At 46.9% G+C, this 17,697-nt stretch overlaps 1 protein-coding gene across 4 annotated transcripts in view; it reads left to right on the top strand.

Annotated features, from left to right (window-relative positions):
• The window catches only part of PCDH1 (protocadherin 1), a 345,490-nt gene that overhangs the window by 319,513 nt on the left and 8,280 nt on the right, over window positions 1–17,697 (top strand). The window lies entirely within an intron of this gene.

Genomic DNA, 17,697 nt, shown 5'->3' with positions numbered 1-17,697 from the left:
AAAAGTTGGGATGTTCAGGCAGACACCTTAGTTAGGCAATTGCATGATAAATTCTCTAATAAGCCTAATGGTCCTCCTTGGAGGGGGAGAGGTGGTTAATATGCTAATTGTGTTTACCCCTGACTTCAATCTTGTTCCAGGATTCATTCCTTTCCTGAGGGGGGGTGGGGAAGCCTGTCAGTTTTGGAAGACAGTTTTTCTTTTTGCTTCCTAACGGCCACATATTCCCGCCTGGGAAATTGGGAGGCGGTTTTTGTTGGAGCAGTAGAAAGTTAGTCATAACAACATTCCGTATTCAAGGACACTTTTGCCTGCACCTGCTAGAGACTGCCTGGAGATTGTATCCAGTTGAATGTGAAGAGTTGATTGGACTATGTGATGAACTTGTGGGTGTGGGGCAGGGCTAATAACTGTTAGCTGGGTGTGTAAAACCTGGAAGCTTTCAGATTCGGGTTTTCCCAGATGTGCCAACATGACATCTCTAATAAATTGAAACTTTGAGGAACCTCAGGCCTCAGAATTTTATTTCATTGGGGGTGTTCCTTGGAACCTTGTCAGAGGCATTCAAAGTGGCTAGACTTAGATCTCTTGTGGGCATGCAAGGACTTGTGAATTATGACATGTTTGACCCTTCCCTTGGGCTCAGCCTCGTCATCTCCTTCAATTTACTTGGATTTCAGTAAGGTATTCGATAAAGTAGTCCACAACCTACTTCTTGGTAAGCTAGAAAAATGTGGGTTAGACAGCATCACCACGAGTTGGATTCATAACTGGCTGACCAACCACACTCACATGCAGTCCTTAATGGAACTGCATCTACATGGAGGGAAGTATGCAGAGGGATACCCCAAGGCTCTGTCTTAGGGCCACTACTCTTCAACATCAATAATTTAGATGGAGAGGATACTCATCAAATTTGCAAATGATACCAAACTGGCAAGAAAAGCAAACAATCCAGAAGATAGGTTTAAGATATAGAAGGAACTTGAAGTTAGAGTTGAACACTGGGCCCTATGTAACGAAATGAAATTCAGTGGTAAAAAAAAGTAAGGTTTTACATTTAGGCAAGAAAAAACAAATGCATAGGTATAGTATAGGTGGTACCTGGCTCAATACTAGTGGAATCCTAGTGGACAATCACTTAAATAAGAGCCATTAATGTGCTGCAGCTGCCAAAAAAGCCAACACAGTCTTAGATTGCATTAACAGAGGGGTAGAATTATGATCACATGAAGTAATAGTACCACTGTCAGCCCTGGAGGCCATATTTTACTTTGGATATTCAGGGCTGCCACACTTAGTGGATGGGCATGCTATGGGAAATGGGAGGGAGGTTGGATGGAGTTGAAGAGAGATACAGTATATCGCCATAACAACATTTTTTTCTCTCGGAGTCAAGGACGTTCAGCCTGCACCTGGAGAGGTGTGGCTCAGAATCATCTCCAGTTGGGATGGTGGTTTGATTGGACCATGTGATGGACATGTGGGTGCAGGGGACGGGGCTTTGACAAGTGTGTGTGCGTTTTTTAAAGCAACTGCAATTGGCGAGTTCTGTAAATTACCACACCACCCCTCCTCTGGACAGCTGTCTGAAAAAGCTTGAGCTGACAGCTGTGCTAGCCTGCTTGGAGGCAATTTAGTTCCTCAACCAAATGCTGTACCAGAAATAGCTGATGGGTGGCCAGCGAGAAAGCCTCTCAGTTCAGTTAAGGATGGCACCAATCAGTTAATGAATGGAGGAAATAGTAAATCAGGTTCCTTCTTCTTCTTCTTTTTTCTTTTTTTGTTTGGTTACATTTATATCCCGCCCTTCTCCGAAGACTCAGGGCGGCTTACAGTGTATAAGGCAATAGTCTCATTCTATTTGTATATTTTTACAAAGTCAACTTATTGCCCCCCCAACAATCTGGATCCTCATTTTACCTACCTTATAAAGGATGGAAGGCTGAGTCAACCTTGGGCCAGGCTTGAACCTGCAGTAATTGCAGGCTGCTGTGTTCTAATAACAGGCTTCTTACAGCCTGAGCTATCACGGCCCCTTGGCTCCTGGGCCCAAACACAGTTGCTGTTCCTTGTCATAGCTGGGGTTGGACTTGCAATTACGTCCACCCACTTTGTCCTGCAAAGCAGGGCTCACCCTCCACCCTTGGCCGCCACCATGCCAGGAACCCTGACTAAAGTTTGAGCACTCCAGCCTCACTCTGACATGGAAGGGGGCAGCAGTTGAGGCTACGATGTGTCTCTCCAGCTGAGGTTCATTGGGTAGCACCCTCCCCTCCCCCAGTGATCCTGGCTTACTTATCTTTTGTTGTGGACTTTGTTAGGGATGTTCAAAGGCTGCCCCAACTTTATTTATGAATTTCAGGGTTGGAAAGTGGAGGGGAGGCGGTGTGTCTGTAGACATCAGGCGCACCTGCTGGAAAGCTTCCTGCTTCATTCCCCCTTGCAAGCTGCAACCACCCTTGCAGCTACTTCCTTTGGAGCCTGACACTTGGCTGCCAGCAGTTTGGGGCGGCAAGGAGCTTGTGGGGCACCAAATTGTCCCTACATTGAGTTAGCTGGTGCAACTTCTTCCATCTCAATCCAGCCGTGCCAGTGAGTCCTGTCAAGTTGGCCATGCCCACCTGGCCACTGTGAGACGTCATAGTTTTACAAGCAACAGACCCTTTGAGGGCAATCATAAACCTGATGCAGCCCTCAATGAAATTTAGTTTGACACCCCTGCTCTAGCACTTTGAGAGTTACTGGCTATGTATTTTGCAGTTGTATCCATTCTAGCAGCGAGGGGTTTAGGTTTTTTTTTCCAGAGGTAGCTCTGGAATTGCAACAAAGTCTTGACCCAAGACTACCTTAAAGAGAGTAAACCCAGTGCTGCTATACACTGAATCATTATATGCCACTTCTGCAAATGGCAAAAGATCAGTCCAATTATCTTGTTGATAAATAGTATAGTATCTGAAGTATTGTTCTAGTATTGAATTGACTTATTTGCACACACACACCCATTAGTTTGGGGCAGGGGTGAAATCTAATTTTTTTTACTACTAGTTCTGTGGGCATGGCTTGGTGGTCATGTCATCGTGTGGGTGTGGCCAACTTGTAAAATGTGGTGAAACTCACTTAACAATGCTCTTGCTTAGCAGCCAAAATTTGGGGCACAATTGTGGTCATAAGCTTTCTTTCTTTCTTTCTCTCTTTCTCTCTCTCTCCCCCTTCCTCTTTCTTTCTCTTTCTCTCTCTCTCACACACACTCTCTCACACACATGCAAACACACACACACCTGGTCTGGGCACATAGACAAAGCCCTTTCCTGGGAGTTTAGCTGCCCGGACGCTCCTGGCAGCAGCAACAGTGGCAGCGACGGCAGCAGCAGAGCTTGCCTGGGCTCCCCGCCATCCTGGAACTGTGCTGCACCAGGGAGTTTTGCCACATGGACAATCCCAGCAGCAGTGGCGGTGGCGGCAGAGCTTGCCTGGGCTCCCCCGCCATCCCAGAACTGTGCTGTGCTGGGGAATTTTCCCATGTAGATGATTCCGGCAGCAGCAGTGGCAGCAGCAGAGCTCTCCTGCCATCCTGGAACTGTGCTGCGCCGGGGAGTTTTCCCACATGGATGCTCCTGGCAGCAGTGGTGGTGGCAGTGGTGGCAGCAGAGCTTGCCTGGGCTCCCCTGCCATCCCGGAACTGCACTGTGCTGGGGAGTTTTCCTCTGCGGCCACAGTGCTGATGATAGCAGCAGCGGCAGAGCACACCCTGCCCTTCAGGGACCCAAAGGTGGGTGGTCCAGCCCAGAAGCGGCATGTTCTCCATCATGGGCTGGATGTGGGGGGGAAGGCAAGCGGGCAGCAGTCAGCCAAAGGCCCCATGGAAGCCAAGCTCAAAAGCTGAGCGCGCCATGCCCAAAAGTCGAGCAAGCCTTGCCAGGTCCCCCTGAGGCCGAGCACAATGGGTCTCCCTCCCCCACCCACTGCCAGCATAGGCTTACTTTCTAGATCCTTTCCCTGCAGCCCTGCCATGCTCTCCTCAGTTTCCTGCCTTCCACGTGGCCTTCCGCTTGCCTGCCTTCACACATGGCTGTGGGCCGCAGACTGGTTTGGGGGCATGGCCAGCCAGAGATTGCTACTGGTTCTCCGAACCAGTCCCAATCTCCTCTACCTACTCACCCAATCCCATCCGATCCGGTAGTATTTCACCCCTGGTTTGGGGTGATGGGAGAAGCTTAATCCTTGGGCAGTTCCCATCAGTTTCAAAATTTTGTGCCAAAACCATAAAGTTAATTGAACCCCCAAGTCTGAGATGATGCAATCAGGGACATGTTGAAGTCTATAAATGTGCTGTACAAAGAGTTTGGCCAGGGTGCAAGCTGATGGGATTTTTGGACATGGAATGAAATGGACTTGTTTTGAGTCTAAGTCGTAACCACCCAAATCATGCTGTTCCCAGCACTCTCAGGCAGTTTTACAATAAACTCTATAGAGATTTCCTTCCAAGGTGCATGGGGGTTCGTATATAATTTTGCCCCTACCCAGGCCAACCTTTCCCTGAGGATGCATTGTTCTTAGTCGTTCGTCACCTTTTAAGGCAGTTTTCAGTTTGTCAGGGGATGTCTGGTTCGGTTTTTCCTTGAACCCTTGTGATTACTGGTGCTGCCAATTGGTTTGACAGAATAATCGGTCAGACTATTTCGGGTCTGCCACTGTTGTATTGTGGTAATCTGGATAAATCATCCATTAAAAAGTTTTCCTCCCAGGATATAGTGCAGGGTAAAATTAAACTGATTGAAATACTGTGCCCAGTTGGCTTGCTTAGAGGATAACTTCCATGGGATTTTTAAAGTTTCCAAGTTCTTGTGGTCTGTCTATACTTTAAATGGGTGTTTAAACTCTTCTAAGAAATGCCATCAAGTTAGCAATACCTTTCAAACTGCATAAACTTCATTCTCCCATACCTCCCACCTTCATTCCATGTCAGTTAGCTTTTCGGAGGTGTAGGCACAGGGATGAAGGATTCCCTGAGGATTTTTTTGCAGCAATACAGCCATGTCACTAACATCTGCTTAAATTACAAAGGAGACATTGGGATTCGGGTGTCTTACCACAGGTTCTGCTGCAAACAGCCACTTAAGTTTCTCAAATGCTGCCTGGCATCTATAGTCCACTTCAAAGGTTGACTAGGCTTGGGCTTTCCCTCCCCTTTCATTTTTAATGTTTGTGATGTGTAGGGTGATGTGTGCAAAGGAGGAAATAAAATGCCGTAAAAGTTTGCAAACCCTAGGAAACTTTGAAGCTGCTTCCTCGTATGGGGAGGGGGAGCATTCTAGTACTGCTTTAACCTTTTCAAAGACCATCTCCACACCTTCATGCAAGATCTGACATCTAAGGTATTTGATTTTGTCTTCATGGCACTTGCACTTGGAGAGTTTAGCATACAGCTCTGCCACCTACAATTTCTTTAACACTGCTCACATGAATTTAACGTGTTTGTTGTCTCACTGTAAATCAGAATGTCAACTAGGTACACCTTTTGTATATGTGTTCATGCAGGACTGTTTATTAGCTGTATGAATACAGCTGGGGCTACTTCTAAAGTTGTATTCAAAGGGGTAGCTGCATTCAAAGGGGAACTGATAAAAGCTGCAGAGCTGTGGCATTTTGTCTTTGTGGAGGGAGACCATTCGCTGCATTATCTTCCAAGGCCATAGTCATGCATCTGACGTGGGATACTTTTGGAGCCAGGTGTTGTGGCTCCAGCCCCCCCCCCCCCCGGGCCTGGCCCCCTGCCAGACAGTGACTCAGAGAGTGAGAGGGAAGGGCTGTCAGGCTCCTTCTGCAGGGCCGGCTTCCCTGGCTCAGCTCCAGGAGCCAGAGGCAGGCCAGGTGGAAGAGGTGATGAGGCCTCTGTCTCCTGTATCTCAGGAGATACAGATTTCCCAGGAAACACTTCCAGACTCAGCTGAGGACAATCAGTCCTGGTTAAATCCCAGGTTTCGTAGACAAGAGAGGTGGGAACAACAGAAGCAGGGGTGGGGCAGGCCTAGAAAGTGCTGAGTCACAGAGCCACACTCCACAGGGTATAAAAGCAGAAGGGGCTGCCATACTGCTTCGTGACCAACAAATCAAACTGCCTAGACAGAACTTGAGCTGAAGTGCTGTTTATTCCTTACTTCCTGGTTGGCACACTGGCATCAAGAAAGATAGCAGAAAAACCTTGGCAGACGCTCGCTGGGTCGCTGGGTTGCTGCCAGAGCTGATAGCTGCCGTGGACTCAATTGCCAGCTAATTGAGTCATTTTTCGTGCCTCCCGGACTGAGGTGGGGGGACAGAACATCTTGTTATCAAGATGGACTCGCAACAGCTGCAGCAGCTACTACAGCAACTGCAAGCCGACAATCAAAGGCTGTAGCAGCAAGTCACTCACCTGACAGCACAAGTTGCTGCCTGGAATGCTCCTGCAGCCCCCTCTCCTCCCACTCCTCATCGCAAGTGCCCGGTGGCTGTGCCTGAGAAGTTTTCTGGGCAGCCGGAGATGTTCCCGGCCCTCATGGCACAGTGCCAGCTCTTCATGGCGATGCGGCCAGAGGACTTCGCAGACTACCGGGCCAAGGTGGCATTCGTCATGAACCTTCTGTCTGGCTCGGCTGCCCAATGGGCCATGCTCCTAGTGCTGCAGAACAGCCCCTTGATGGTGGGCTACCAGGGGTTTTGGTGGCAACTGCACCTCATGATCTTCAAAGCGCTCCATGGCATAGGGCCGGGCTATTTACGGGACCGTCTGCTGCTACCGAATACCTCTCACCGACCCGTGCGCTCTCACAGAGAGGGACTCCTCAGGGTGCCGTCAGCTAGGCAGTGCCGTCTGGCAACACCCAGGGGAAGGGCCTTCTCTGTGGGGGCTCCCACCCTTTGGAACAAGCTTCCCCCAGGACTTCGTCAACTTCCGGACCTCCGAACCTTTCGCCGCGAGCTTAAAACTCATCTATTTGTCTGCGCGGGACTGGACTAGATTTTAGATTTCAAATTTTAAATTTAATTGGTTTTAAGGGGTTTTAATATGTATACAGTTATTTTTAATTATTTGGCTATTTGGAATAAGTTTTTTAATTGTTGTTTTATTTTGTATTTATATGTATTTTTATCTGCCTGTAAACTGCCCTGAGTCCCTAGGGAGATAGGGCAGTATAAAAATATGAAAAAATAAATAAATAACTAAATAAATGTATGAGGACTCCATTCGGATCCTAATGGCCACCAGGCACTTATGTGACCTCCGGCAAGGGAAGCACCCTCTACCGGACTATATCACCGAATTTCACCTGGTATGCCAAGACGCGGATTGGAACGATGCGGCGCTGGCGGACACATTCCAAAGGGGCCTCTCGGAGGAGCTCCAGGACAAAGTGGCCCGGGTGGAGGCACCGCGGACCCTCAACGATCTGGTGCCCCTCTGCCTGCGTTTCGACGCCCGTCTCCAATGACACCCATCCCGTCGCCCCCCCAGGAACCGCCGCCGACAGCTGTGCTCCCGCGTTCCGTGCTAACCCCGTCCTGGGCCACCCCACGCTCTGTGGCTGCTGTGGAGGAGCCCATAGAGTTAGGAGCGGCCAGACCTTGCCTGACAGCCCAGGAACGGAGCCGAAGGCGCCAAGGGAGGTTGTGTTTGTACTGCGGGGAGCCCGGCCATTTCGCCGCCGCATGCCCCAGGAAGCGTGGTGGGATTTAACCAGGACTGACCGAATCCTGGCGTGACCAGTTGGGAAACGGGGCAGGTCCGGCCTTGGGGAAACCCTAGGTCAGACATGTATCAAGCCCCACTGGACGTTGCGGAAGTGGACCCTGGGCCCCCTCGGCACCTGATTTTGGACACCCGGGTGTGGTTGGGTAACTGGTCAGAGGGGATTCCGGTGCACGCACTGGTGGACTCGGGGGCCATGACGAATTTTATGGACCGGGCGTTTGTGGACCATTTTGATGTCCACTTGGTATCAGTAGACCCTCCGATGAGAGTCAAGACGATGGACGGGAGGGAACTGGTGGCCGGCCCCATTAAATTTGCCACTCAGCCTTTGCACCTTGCCATTGGGGACCACGAGGAGGCGATCCAGTTTTATGTGACGGCGGACCTCCATTTCCCAGTGGTCTTTGGTCTGGCCTGGCTTCGGGCTCACGACCCTCAGGTGGCCTGGTCACGGAACGCCATCTTGTTCCTGAGCCTGCAGTGCATCGACCACATCCGCCACACCTGTGCCGGCCATGACATCTTCACCCCGGCCGTCTCCGTGCCTCCTGAGTTGACGGACTTCGCCGATGTGTTCAGCGAGAAGGAGGTGGAACGATTACCCCTGCATCGGCCCTACGATTTCCCCATGGACCTCCTGCTCAACGCCCCACTGCCTGTGGGACGCCTGTACTCCATGTCGGAGCCCAAGTTGGCTGCCCTCAGGGACTTCCTGGACAAAAACCTGGCCCGAGGGTTCATCCGGCCTTCGAAGTCCCCTCTCTCGGCCCCGGTCCTCTTCGTGAAGAAGAAGACGGGGGATTTGTGTTTGTGCTGCGATTACCGCTGACTGAACGCCATCATGGTGTGGAATCGCTACCCCCTGCCACTCATCCCGGAGCTGCTGGAGAGGTTACGGGAGGCCACAATCTTCACCAAGCTCAATTTCCAGGGGGCCTACAACCTGGTGCGAATGCGTGAGGAGGACGAATGGAAGATGGTGTTCGGCACCCAGTACAGACACTACAAATACACTGTCATGCCGTTTGGGCTGACCAACGCCCCCACCGTCTTTCAACACTTCATGAACGACGTGTTCCGGGACATGTTGGATCAGTTCATGGTGGTCTACCTGACCGACATCCTGATCTACTCCCGGTCCAGGGAAAGCCACCTCCAGCACGTCCATCTGGTTCTGCAACGCCTGCGGGAGCACCAGCTTTATGTGAAGCTGGAGAAGTGCTTCTTCTTCCGGACTTCCATGGAGTTCCTCGGGCACATCCTCTCGCCCGGGTAGATCATCATGGACCCGCACAAAGTGGAGGCCTTGTGCAGATGGGAAGCCCCTCGTTGGGTGAAGGATGTTCAGCGACTGCTGGGCTTCGCCAGTTATTAACGGACCTTCATCCTGGGCTTTGCCACACTGACGGCTCTGCTCACCCACCTCCTCCAGAAGAAAGTCCCGTTCTAGTTGGGTCCCCGCAGCAGGAGGCGTTCACGACCCTCAAGAAGGCCTTTGTCACGGAACCCATCCTGAGGCACCCGGACCTGCACCAGCCTTTCGTGGTGGAGATGGATGCGTCCAACGTGGCCCTTGGACTGGTGCTCCTACAGGCCCCGGCAGATGGCGGCACTCTTTTTCCTGCATTTACTACTCCCAGAAACTCAATCCTTCCGAGTGCAACTACACCATCTGGGAAAAAGAGTTGCTGGCTATCAAGGCTGCGTTCGAGGCTTGGCAACAGCATCTGGAGGGGGCCCGACATCAGGTGGAGATCCAAACGGACCATCGGAACCTTGAGCACCTCACCACGGCTCGGAAGTTGAACCAGCGGCAGATCCGGTGGTCGTTGTTTTTCGCCCGGTTCAACTTTTGTGTGATCTACATTCCCAGCAGTCACAACCAGAGGGCAGATGCCTTGGTCCCAAGCCGGAATACCTTGGTCCCAAGGACCCTCTTCCTCCACAGACAGTGCTGCCAGCAGAAGCCTTGGCCACAGCACAAGAATCAGTGGACTTACGGGCCCGAGTGCGCGAGGCACAGCGCCAAGATGCCCGGTCTCAGCAGCAGAGAGCGGAGGTGGGCCCCACGTCTCCCTGGACTTTGGAGGATGACCTACTCAAGTTCCGGGGGTGATTGTACATGCCCACAGGACCACTCCGAGCCCTCATCATGGCCCAGTGCCACGAAAACCCTGCAGCAGGACATTTCTGGTTCTTCAAGACCCTCAACCTGGTGACATGGACCTTCTGGTGGCCCCGCATGCGGCACGATGTCCACACGTACGTGACATCCTGCGTGCCATGCCAACAAGCCAAGGTCACCACGGGGGCCCCTCCCGGTCTCCTCCAGCCCCTGCCGACACCCGACAGACCCTGGGCGGCGATCTCCATGGACTTCCTGACAGACCTGCCACTGTCCTCTAGATTCACCACGGTGCTGGTGGTGGTGGACATGCTCACCAAGATGGCACACTTCATCCTGTGCCATGGGCTACCCACAGCTGCCACGATGGCCCCTCTCTTCCTGCAGCATGTCTTCCGCCTCCACAGTCTGCCGGACAGGGTGGTTTCGGACCACGTAGTTCAGTTCACGGCTCGCTTCTGGAAGAGCCTAATGGCCGTGTTGGAGGTGCAGGTGTGCCTGTCGTCATCGCACCATCCGGAGACCGATGGGAGTACAGAGAAGGTCATCGGCATCCTGGAGCAGTATCTCCGCTGTTTTGTCAATCAGCAGCAGGACAACTGGGCCGATTACCTGTCCCTGGCAGAGTTCGTCTTTAACAACTCCCAGCACACCTCCACCCAGATGACCCCGTTCTTTGCCAACGTGGGGTACCATCCATGGCTCTTCCCTCTGGCTTCTTCAAACTCCCCTGTTCCAGAGACGCAGAACTTGCTGTCGGAGTTGCACGCGGTCCAGCAGTTGGTGCATCGGCAGCTGAATTGGGCGAAGAAGGACTACAAACAGGTCGTTGACCACTCCCTGGCAGTTGGAGACCGGTTGTGGCTCTCCACGAAACACCTCCCATCCGACTGCCCGGTGAAGAAGCTGGACCACCGGTTCATCAGCTCGTTCCCTGTCGAGGTGGTCATCAACCCGGTGGCCTGCCGGCTAACCTTGCCACGATCCATGTGGATCCACCCCATCTTTCACCGGTCCCTTCTGGTCCCTGAGGCCCCGCTATGTCCCCTTCGGTGCCTGGCCGCACCCGTCACCGCCAGGGCAGAGGAATACGAGGTGCACAGCGTTCGAGGCTCCCGCTGGCTGAAGGGGCGCTTCCAGGTCCTGATCGCGTGGAAGGGATATGGGACGGATTTCACCTGGGTGGATGCCTCCAACGTTCATGCCCCTGACCTGGTGCAGGCCTTCCACGAGCAGAACCTAGCCCGACCACATCCCGACCATCAGCCCCAGGGGAAGGGCCCTGCGGTGAGGGATAGTGTTGTGGCTCCAGCCCCCCACCGGGCCTGGCCCCCTGCCAAAGAGTGATTCAGAGAGTGAGAGGGAAGGGCCGTCAGGACTCCCTACTGCAGGGCCGGCTTCCCTGGCTCAGCTCCAGGAGCCAGAGGCAGGCCAGGTGGACGAAGTGATGAGGCCTCTGTCTCCTGTATCTCCCCTCACCCAGGAAACGCTTCCAGACCCAGCTGAGGACAATCAGTTAGATCCCAGGTTTCATAGACAAGAGAGGCGGGAACAACAGAAGCAGGGGTGGGGCAGGCCTAGAAAGTGCTGAGTCACGGAGCCACACCCCACAGGGTATAAAAGCAGGAGGGGCTGCTATACTGCTTCGTGACAAACAAATCAAACTGCCTAGAGAGAACTTGAGCTGAAGTGCTGTTTATTCCTGACTTCCTGGTTGACACGCTGGCATCAAGAAAGATAACAGAAAAACCTTGGCAGATGCTCGCTGGGTTGCTGCCAGAGCAGATAGCTGCCGTGGACTCAATTGCTGGCTATTGAGTCATTTCTTGTGCCTCCCGGACTGAGGTGGGGGGACAGAACACCAGGTCTGCTCCGTACTCTTGCATATAGTTCCACACCTGGGTGAGGAAAAACCTAGTTTCTTTGGGTCTTCTTCATAATTTAAATCCAGGGTGGGGGGCCTTGGCATTCCATCTTGGGAGGACAGGTCTTCCTTCTAGAGAATAGGTACTTTTACTAGAGATGCTGAGGAACCTGATGTCTCCAGCACTGCAGTAAATTCCTTTCCAGGGCTGGTGTCCTTGAAGGCAGGAAGATGGCTCAGTTTGGCATCTCTGGTTCCTGTCAGTGTCCATACTCCCAATTTTCCACAGCATTCTTTCACACCTGCAGCTCTCTTCACCTCCCAAATAAATGGGAAGTTGGGAGGGGGGATAGCATGAGTGAAGTAGAATTAGCCATAATAAAACTTTGCAGAGAAATTCAAGGCCATCGTGTCCTGACAGCTGTGCTGAGAAGGAAGTGAAGGAACTGATTGGAGCAGTGGTAGACACGTGTGAGAAGTGGGCACGGTCTTGAATTTTCTTTTAGGTGAGGAAAACCCGGAAGCTCTCAAATTCAGGTTTTCCACAGATGTGGCAATATGACATCTCTAATAAAAGTTGGCTTTGGGGAACTTCAAGCCTCGGAGTTTGATTTCATTGGGGGTGTTACTTGGAACCCTGACACATCTGCTGATCTGTCCCCCTCCGCAGTCGGGAGACACGAGCAATGACTTAATTAGCTGGCAACTATCAGCTCTGGCAGCAAACTAGCGAGCGTATGCTAAGTGTCTCTGCTATCTCTCTTGATGCCAATGAGTCAGCCAGGAAACCAGGAACAAACAGGACTTCAGCTCTAATTTTCCCTCTAAGCAGTTGAATTGCTTGCCACCAAGTGGTATAGCAGCCCTTGCTGCTTTTATATCCTGTAGGATGTGGCTCCATGACTCAGCACTTCCTAGGCCTGCCCCACCCCTGCTTCTGTTGTTCCCGCCTCTCCTGCCTACGAAACTTAGGGTCCAGCCAGGCCTGATTGCCATCAGCCGGATCTGGAGGTGTGGCCTGGGGGGGAAAGAGTCAGGGGACGGAGGCCTTGTTATTTCCTCCACCTGGCCTGCCTCTGGTTCCTGGAGCTGAGCCAGGGAAGCCGGTGCTCCAGAGGTAAGTCCTGATGGCCCTTCCCCCTCACTTTCTGAGTCACTTTCTGGCAGGGGGCCTGGCTCAGGGGTTGCAGACACATCTGCTCTGATAAAGTGACATTGCATGGCCAGCCCAGGATCAGACTGGCATGGAGGTTACCACACAGCCTGCAGCTTAAACTGTGTACCACCATCAGCCCATTCAGCCCCAGCATACCTGAGTTTGCCATACCCAGGGTCCAGGTGCAATTGCATTGCTTTTTTTTTATTGAAAAAGTTTTACAACAAACAAGTTTTAAAAATTCTTTTCCCCCCTTCACCCTCCCCCCTCACCCTCACCCTTCACCCCTCCCCGACCGAAGATACGGGAGGACGATCTTCAGTTGATTGCTCAAAGGCTTCAGCAGCCCAGTAATGGCAAATAAAATCTTGACTTGGAATGTCAATGGTTTGAACTCAGCTCAGAAGAGAAAAAAAATATTTCATTATTTGAAACAATTTAAAAATGATGTTATTTGCTTACAAGAAACGCATATTAAATTATCAGATCAAAAGTACCTAATAAACTCAAAGTTAGGTAAACATTTTGTTGCTTCAGCTTTGGAGAAAAAACATGGCATAGTGGTTTATTTGAGAAAAGATATACCAGCCAAGTTAATAGAGGCAGATATTCACGGAAGATATATTGCTATTGAATTTACAATAGAAACAAAAAGGACTCTCTTGCTTGGTATATATGCACCCAATCAGCAACAAGAAAAATTTTATAGAATGTTATATGATAAGTTGAATCTATGGGATTATAAATCGTGCATTATATTGGGAGATTGGAATGGAGTAATAGATACACGAAGGACAAGAGAACTTCTTCCAAGAAGATACCTGCACATGCAAAGCTGCCTAAATCCTTTTTGATATGATAGAAGATTTTGAGTTAAGAGATGTATGGAGACTGGAATTTGGAGGAAAGAGACTATACTTTTTTCTGATAGGCATCAATCCTTCTCACGTATTGATTTTATTTTAATTTCTAATGATTTGCTTTTTAGGGTGAAGAAAACTAAGATATTTCCAAGATGTTTGTCTGATCATAGTCCTGTTTGGATGGAATTGCAATATGGAAAAGAGGGTAGAAGAACTTGGAGATTAAATGAAAATTTGTTTAGATATCAGGATAATGTAAATCAATGTAAAAAGCAGATGAAAGAATTTTTTGATTATAATTTGAATAATGAAACATCGATAGAAATGGTTTGGGACTCCAGTAAAGCTTTTATGAGAGGTGTATTAATATATCTTAATAATAGACAGAGAAATAAGCAACAAAGACAGCGTAGGTATTTAGAAGAGGAAATTTATAAGAAACAACAATTATTAATACATAATCCACATGATCAAAAACTTAAAGATGCAATAAAGTTACTACAGAATCAATTTAATATGATAATGGCTGATCAGGTGGCAACAAATATACAATATGCCAAACATAATACTTTTTGTAATGCAAATAGGCCTGGTAGGTGGTTAGCATATACTTTAAGGAAAAGACAAAAACAACGTACTATAGAAAAAATAGAATATAAAGGTAAGAGAGATATCAACAGGATAAAATTAAAAAGCTTTTTAGAATATTATACAAATTTATATCTTAAAGATAATATATTGAATAGGGATATTGATAATTATTTGAAGGAATATAAGGTTAAAATTTAACTTTAGAACAAACGGATGAACTGAATCAGCCTATAACCTCGGAAGAAATTATTTTGGTAATTAAACAATTAAAATGGGAAAACTCCTGGTACGGATGGGCTCACAGTTAGTTATTATAGGAATTTACAGGATGAGATGTTAGGTCCACTTAAGGAATTATTTAATCAGATACAACTAGGAGAATTCCCCTCATGGAGAACCTCTTTTATTTCATTGATACCAAAGAGGAACAGGATTGTTCTAAACCTGGGAATTATAGGCCAATCTCACTTTTAAATAATGATTATAAGATTTTGTTAAAATAATAGCTAATAGATTAATGTTGATTTTGCAGCGAAGAATTCATAATGATCAATCTGGATTTATAAAAGGGAGACAGATGAGGAATAATGTTAGGCAGATTATTAATTTACTGGAGTACTTAGAAAAGAAAAATTTTATTCCAGCAGCATTTTATTTTCTGTATGCAGAGAAAGCTTTTGATCGATTGCATTGGGATTTTTTATTTAAATTAATAGAAAAGATGCAATTTGGAGATGGTTTTTTAAGAATAATTAGGGCAATTTATGGAGAGCAAACAGCACAGATTATAATCAATGGTAGCTTAACAGAACCTTTTAAGATTGCGAAAGGAACAAGACAGGGATGTCCTTTATCACCATTATTGTTTATTTTAACTCTAGAACCATTATTGGATAAAATACGAGAAGTAAAGGAGATAGAGGGAATTAGAGTTAGACAGTATGAATATAAGTTAAGAGCTTTTGCAGATGATTTGGTGATTACTTTAACAAACCCTATAAATTCTAGTAAATCTTTGTTGGAAATAATTGATCAATATGGGAAGGTTTCAGGGTTTAAGGTAAATCAGAAAAAGACAAAAGTGATAATAAAAAATATGGCCAGACAACAGAAAGAAAAACTAGAGGAAGTAACAGGATTTGAAATTGTAAAGAAGGTTAAGTACTTAGGGGTTTATATTACGTCATCAAATGTGAAATTGTATAAGAATAACTATGAGGTTTTATGGCAAAAAGTTCAGAAGGAGTTGATTGTTTGGAAAAATTGCAATTATCTTTGCTGGGAGAATTGCTGCTATTAAAATGAATGTTTTACCTAGATTTTTATTCCTCTTTCAGATGATACCAATAATTAAGAAAGATAAGAATCTTGAGGAATGGCAGAAGGAATTAACAAATTTATATGGGAAGGTAAAAAGCTAGGGTTAAAATGAAAATAATTCAAGATTCTCGGAAAGGGAGGTTTAAAATGCCTAATTTTAAATTATATTATGAAGCAGCTGCTCTCTCTGCAATAAGTGATTGGTTTAATTTAACAGAGGACAGAATTTTGAATATAGAAGGTTATGATTTGCTATATGGATGGCATGCATATTTAATTTATGACAAAAAGTGGATAAGGCCTTTAAAAATCATGTGCTAAGAATGCCCTTCTGTGTTTGGAAAAATACTCTTATAAACTAAATTATAAGGCTCCTATATGGGCAAGTCCTAGACATACAGTAGAAAATATAAACATAGAACAGAATCAGGAAATGATTACATATAAAGATCTTTTGTATACTGAAAGAGGTAATTTGCAGTTAAAATCTCTGCAAGTATTAAGAGAGGAAGGGAAAAATTATACTTGGTTTCAATATGAGCAACTACGTGCTAGATGGAAGGGAGATCAGAAAATTGGTATAGAGCAGAATGAGGGAAATTTGGTAAAGCAAATTAGAAATCAGTCTCAGGAGCATATAAAGAGATTGTATAATGTGTTACTTGAAATAGATTCTGAAAGGGACTTGGTAAAGGACTGTATGATAAAGTGGGCACAAAATTTTCAGGAGCCAATATTATTGGAAACGTGGGAAAAATTTGGGTTAGAAATGTTAAATTCACGCAGGCACAGAATCTGAGGAAAATTTTTATAAAATGTTTTATAGATGGCATCTAGATCCTAAAAATTATCGTGTATGTATCCAGAAATGCAAGCAAAATGTTGGAGATGTAATTGTGATGACGCTACATATTTTCACATTTGGTGGACTTGTAAGGATATAAAGGCCTTTTGGATAAAAATTTGGTGGATTTTACAAAATGTTCTGAAAAGAAGATAAAGTTCCTGCCGCAATTTTTCTTGTTGGGAATTATTACGGATTGTACAGTAATTGAGACTAAATTGATTTTAAATCTAATAACTGCAGCAAGATTACTAATAGGACAATATTGGAAGAAAAAGAAGTACCAACAATAGAAGAATGGATATTGAAAGTTGCCAATTTGGCTGAGATGGCGAAGATATCAGCCTTTTGAAAGACAATACGCAAGAAAGATACTTAAAGGAATGGAAAAAATGGAAAAAATGGATTGACTATATTCAACGTAGATATTAGACTAAGAGTTATCAGACTGTTTTTGAATGATTATGATGTATTATTTTTGATTGCTTTTGGGGGAAGTTAGGAATTGATGATTGTAGGGGTATAATTAAGTTGGGATGAAAATTTTTTAGCATATGTTTGTTTTATTTTTAACTATACCTTGTGCTCGTTCCGGGAAGTCGGGAGGGGAGGGGGGTTGCGAGGGGAGGGGGGAGCAGGGGGGGAAAGGGGGGGAAAAAATTTTGTAAAACTTTTTGAATAAAAAAAAAAAAATAAACAATAATGAGGACAAGGGACATCCTTGCCTTGTACCTTTTTCAATTCTGAAAGATTCTGTTAAACTACCATTAATTATTATTTGTGCTATCTGTTTCTGATATATTGCTTTAATTGCTTGTATAAAATAGTCTCCAAACTGCATCCTTTCTATTATTTTAAATAAAAATTGCCAATTCAGTCTATCAAAGGCTTTTTCAGCATCCAAAAAAAAGAACGCTGTGGGGACTTGGCTATGCAATTGCATTGCTTTTGATGTGTAGAAAATTAGACAGCTTATTTTCTTGCAATCTCTTTCTCTCCAATCTGCTCTGCAAGAATGGGGGGGCGGGGAACATGGGTCAAGCAGAGGATAATGCATATTTATTTATTTATTTATTTATTATTTAAATTTGTATACCGCCCTTCTCCCGAAGGACTCAGGGCGGTTCACAGCCAAGTAAAAATACACAATACACTATAAATACAATTAAAATACAATTAAAAAACTTATTTAAATTGGCCAC

This window comes from Ahaetulla prasina, chromosome 3 (assembly GCF_028640845.1).
Source record: "Ahaetulla prasina isolate Xishuangbanna chromosome 3, ASM2864084v1, whole genome shotgun sequence".
Classification (NCBI taxonomy): domain Eukaryota; kingdom Metazoa; phylum Chordata; class Lepidosauria; order Squamata; family Colubridae; genus Ahaetulla; species Ahaetulla prasina.
Note: the sequence above shows the minus strand (reverse complement) of the source record. Positions and strands in the feature narration are given on the sequence as shown.